The following is a 6,000-nucleotide window of genomic DNA, read 5'->3' on the forward strand; positions in this document are numbered from 1 at the left end:
GAACCGCTGTGTGCGCACAATTAACCCTTCGACTGCTTCTGATTGTTCTGAAGCATTTAATCATTCTGTGCTACGTACTCAGGATCAGTATGGTACTCTTACTCCTGATGAACTTTTAGACACTTTTAATTGTACTTGCATTGACATATTGGATTTGGTGGCGCCTTTTAGGTGTAAACGCCCCAAGCCAGTAACAGAGCCATGGCTTAATGACACCACTCGCACTTTAAGACGTGTATGTAGACGCGCCGAGAGGAAGTGGAAGAAAGATCATCTACACGTTTCTTTGGACATTTAAAAAAACAGTCTATTGCAGTATCAGAAAGCTTTTAAAACTGCCAAGAGTCAGTTTTTATCCAATCTTGTGTCTGCTAATAGCCATAAACCTTAGTTCCTTTTCAACACCTTAAATACTCTTTTAAACCCCTGTAACCACAATGGTGTTGTTCCTTCACTTAAGCTGTGTGAAGATTTCCTAAGGTTTTTCATTGACAAGATATCAGATATTAGGTCCTCTCTTTTGCCGCCTGCATTGGATCCTGCCGTCTCTCCCATTTGCCCCGATGTTTTTGACACATTTGAGCAAGTGTCTCTTTCAGCTTTTACTGATATTGTCCAGCACCTCAGGCCTTCTTACTGTCCTCTTGACAGCATGACAGTCTTTTTAAGGATGTTTTCCATATTATTGGGCCCTGTGTTATGGATCTGATAAATTCATCTTTGATGTCTGGATGTGTCCCAGCTGCCTTTAAACATGCTGTGGTCCAGCCCCTCATCAAAAAACATAATCTCGACCCCACAGTTTTATCCAACTTTAGGCCTATCTCCAAGCTTCCTTTTCTTTCTAAGGTCTTGGAGAAGGTGGTTAATGAACAGCTGCAGTCTTTTATTGATCTAAATGGCATTTCAGAGAAGTTCCAGTCTGGTTTTAAGTCATGCCATAGCACTGAAACGGCGCTTTTAAGAATTTTAAATGACCTTCTTTTAACAGTTGACTCTGGTAAATCTGCTGTCCTGGTCCTTCTGGATCTGACAGCTGCCTTTGACACAGTGGATCACAACATCCTCCTGTCTCGCTTAAACACCTGTGTGGGCATTAAGGGTACTGTTCTTAAGTGGTTTCAGTCATATCTCTCAGACAGGAGCTTCTCTGTCCAGCTGGGCCAGTATTCTTCGGCCACTTCCCCCCTGAGCTGTGGGGTGCCTCAGGGCTCTATTTTGGGCCCCCTCCTCTTTTCAATATATATGTTGCCATTGGGATCCATATTCAGAAAGCACAATGTCTCATTTCATTGCTTTGCGGACGATGTACAAATCTATATACCCTTAAAAACAAATGAGCAAGCCTCTGTCCAGGTCTTATTAGACTGCCTCAATGACATTAGATCTTGGATGGAAGTGAACTTTCTCTCCATGAACAAAAATAAAACTGAGATTATTTTATTCGGCCAACAAAATCTCCTAGATGGTTATGACAGCGCCATTGGCACCCTGAAGTCTCACTGTCACCCTTTTGCAAGGAACCTTGGTGTTATCTTGGACAGTGACTTTAGGTTCGATAAACAGATAAGCTCTATCGTTAAAACGAGCTTCTTCCAGCTAAGACTAGTAGCTAAAGTAAAGGCTTATCTCCCCAGAAAGGAACTTGAGAAAGTTATTCACACCTTTGTTACATCACGCCTAGACTACTGTAACTCTTTACATGTTGGTCTCGACCAGTCAGCACTGCGCCGGTTACAGGTTGTCCAGAATGCAGCCGCCCGCCTGCTGACTGGAAAGAAACGGCGTGATCATATCAGTCCCGTCCTTGCATCTTTGCACTGGTTGCCTGTTAATTTTAGGATCCAGTTCAAGGTTTTATTAATTAATTGTTAAGTGTTTAAATGGTCTGGCACCACCTTATTTATCAGAGCTTGTGCAGCCTCACAGTACGCCAAGAGCACTTAGGTCGGCAAACCAGCTGCTTTTTTCTTTTTCTTTTTAAATTGAGCTCTTATTATTCCTTCACTGTTTTATTTATTATTATATTTGTGTGTGATTATATTGTATTTTAACAACTGTACAGCACTTTGGTTCAACTGAGGTTGTTTTTAAATGTGCTTTATAAATAAAGTTTGACTTGACTTGACTTGACTTGAAGGACTTATTACATTAATCCCTGAATCCGAAAAAGACCACCTTCTCATTGATAATTGGCGCCCTATCTCATTTTTAAATTGTGACTACAAAATATTTGCATCTATAATTGACAAACAACTTAAAAATGTCTTAGATGAGATCATAGAGGAAACTCAGTCAGGATTCATGTGGAAGAGACACATTTCTAATAATATTTGATTAGTTCTTGATTTAATTGATTACTCGTTCTTGTGTCCTGACGATAGTTTGATTCTCTTTTTAGACTTTGTAGAACATAACTGTAGAACATAACTTTATATTTAGAACGATTGAAATGTTTGGTTTTGGTAAATTTTTCTCTAAAGCTGTCAAAACATTGTATTATAATGGTAATAGCTCCATCAGATTAAGTGGGACAGCACCAAGATTTGAGTTACAAAGGGGTATTCGGCAGGGCTGCCCTGCTTCACCTTATTTATTTATTTTATGTACTCAACTTCTTTCCACCCATATTAAAAATAGTCCATTGAAAGGGATTTGTATAGCAGATAGAGAGGTTATTATTAGCCAATTGGCAGACAACACCACACTTTTCTTAAAACATGCCAGCCAAGTTCAAACTGCTATCAAAGTAATAGATATATGATATAACTACTCTGGATGGCATTACTTTGGCCTCCAGTACTACTGTAAGGAACCTAGGAGTTATATTTGACCAGGATCTGTCCTTTAATTCCCATATAAAACAAATTTCAAGGACTGCCTATTTTCATCTGTGTAACATTTCAAAAATTAGACACATCCTGTCTCAAAATTATCCTGAAAAACTAATCCATGCATTTGTTACTTCTAGGCTGGATTATTGCAATTCATTATTATCAGGCTGTCCGAATAAATCTCTAAAGACTCTCCAACTGGTCCAGACTGCAGCTGCACGCGTTCTGACAAAAATTAGAAAGAGAGATCACATTACTCCTATTTTAGCTTCACTGCATTGTCTTCCCGTAAAATCAAGAATAGAATTTAAAATCCTTCTCCTCACTTTTAAAGCTCTTAATGGTCAGGCTCCATCATATCTTAAAGAGTTTATAGTACCTTATGTACCAACTAGAACACTGCGCTCCCAGAACGCAGGCCTACTTGTGGTACCTAGTATCTCTAAAAGTAGCATGGGAGGCAGAGCCTTCAGTTATCAGGCTCCTCTCCCATGGAACCATCTCCCAGATTCGGTCCGGAGGGCAGACACCCTCTCTACTTTTAAGAGTAGGCTTAAAACTTTCCTTTTTGATAAAGCTTATAGTTAGCCAGCTCCTAGTTTATGCTGCTATAGGCTTAGACTGCCGGGGGACTCCTACCTCCATGATGCACTGAGCTCCTCTCTCCTCCTCTCTCTCTCTATCCATCTATATATATATATCCAATAACATTCATGTAATATTAATGCATTCAATAACCTAAACTTCTTCCCCGGAGTTGTCTGTGCTTTCTCGTATCACAGGTAATCTGGGCCTGTAGACGTCCGGATGACAGATTCCAGTCCCGGACCTTCTAGCTTCAATGTTTATTTTCTATGTGCTTCTCTCTCTCTCCTATTCTTCCTCTCTCTCTCTCCTATTCTTCCTCTCTCTCTCTCTCCTATTCTTGCTCTCTCTCCTCTCTACCCCAACCGGTCGAGGCAGATGTTCTCCAACTTTGAGCCTGGTTCTGCCTGAGGTTTCTTCCTGTTAAAAGGGAGTTTTTTCTTGCCATTGTCGCTAAGTGCTTGCTCATGTGGGAATGTTGGGTCTCTTTAAAATTAAAACCTGAAGAGTACGGTTTAGAACCTGCTCTATGTGTAAAGGGCCTTGAGATAACTTTGTTGTGATTTGGCGCTATACAAATAAAGATTGATTGATTGATTGATATATTCTCAGCAGCATCAGGTCATTGCCTTAATTTGAAAAAATGTGAACTGTTCTCACTTAAAGAACGCAACACTCCCCAAATCTGTAACATACCTATTAAAGAAAAGATAACATACCTTGGGATAACTGTCATGAGAAATGAAGAAAGATGTACTGAAAACTTTAATATTATTATTGATAAGACCAAAAAGAAACTTAAACAGTGGCTGGGATTTATCCCTAAAAGGTCGAACTCTGTTAACAAAAGCTGAAGGCTTATCTCGTATTGCATATGCAGCCATTCCCTTATATGTTAGTAAGCAGCTCTGCACATCCGTCAATAAAATACTTTTTTATTTTCTGTGGAAAAATAAGATGCATTATGTCAAAGAATCTGTAATTATGAATACATACGATTCTGGTGGATTAAATTTCCTTGATTTTACTACTCTTAATAATAGATTCAAAATTAATTGGATTAAACAGTTTCTAAATAACCTTACGTCAATATGGAACTTCATACCGAACTATATTTTCTTAATGCTTGGAGGGCTTCAATATGTTCTTCTTAGTGATTACAAAATAGAAAAGCTTCCAAAAAATATATCTAAATTCCATAAGCAGATGCTTTTCGCATGGTCACTAATATATAAACATAACTTTTCACCACACAGATGTTATATCTGGAATAATGGTCACATTACATTTAAAAACAAATCATTATTCTTTAAAACATGGTTTTGAAAATGACATAACCCTAGTGACCCAGTTACTCAATGGTAATGGACATTTACTTAATTATTCAGAATTCCTTCAGACCTTCCATATTCCTGTGACTCCTAGAGAATTCAGTATAGTAATGGATGCCATTCCCTCTGCCCTTTTAACGCTATTAAAAGGGACTACACTGCCCACTTGTTTACCTCTGGACCCAAAAACCACCGCAGTGGGAGAAATGTGCTTCTGTAATAAGGCGAAGAACAACAACTGTGTTATTCAATCTCTCTTTAAGAAAGACATAACTACTGTTCCTGCTGCTGTTCATTACTGGGCGGGGTTTGTCCCTGACTTGCAATGGAGTAACATCTGGAGTCTACCTTATAAATATCTCCTCACTTATAAAGTGAGAGAGGTGACTTTTAAGCTGATACACAGATACTATCCTGCTAAACAGTATCTGCTCAAATTTAAAAAGGACCTGTTTGTTTACTGCTAGTTGTGTGATCTGTTTCCTGAAACTGTTGTCCATATTTTTTGGCAATGTCTCCACTCTAGTAAGTTCTGGAAGGACTTAACCCGTTTTATTGTTGTTAAAATAGACTCTGACTTCTGTTTATATTGGAAAGATGTATTGTTTGGTATCCATAGCAATGATAAGGAAAAACATAAAAAATTATATATTATTAATTTATTAATTATTTTAAGAAAATACCACATTCATAAGGCTAAATTTAGTAACACAAAGCCTTCATTTATTGCATTTGAAAAGGAAACCAAACAATATATAAAAACTATTATTGATTCAAATAATAAGAAAGTTGCTAAAACTCATGAATGATGTACTTTGCTCTGTATTTTTTAAGTGAAACCCCCACTGGCTGCTATGTTGTAATATATTAACGACTGTGTGCTTGTATTGTTCTATTGTCTCTTTGTAATGTTTACTATACATCACTAAAATATGTATAAAAAAAAAAAAAAAAAGCCTAAATCAGGCTTAAGCACCTCCCTATGATTTCCGTTAAATCGTGGAGTCCAGCAAGGGTGTCCTCTATCTGTGTAGCGGTAGCAGTCAGCACTATCCAGTCCTCCAAGGCTTCTGGGCTCTCTCTATCTTAATAAACGACTCGCGAATGATACACGGACCGTCATAGTTGTTTGTTTTTTAGTTTATTATAATGGCTTATAAAATTGATCCCGTGGTACATACGCCGATACGATAGGTGGCGGTATTCACCTCAAAGCTGCTATTGCAATCAGAAGAAGAAGAAGAAGAATA

The sequence above is a fragment of the Scomber scombrus genome, chromosome 15 (assembly GCF_963691925.1).
Source record: "Scomber scombrus chromosome 15, fScoSco1.1, whole genome shotgun sequence".
Classification (NCBI taxonomy): Eukaryota; Metazoa; Chordata; class Actinopteri; order Scombriformes; family Scombridae; genus Scomber; species Scomber scombrus.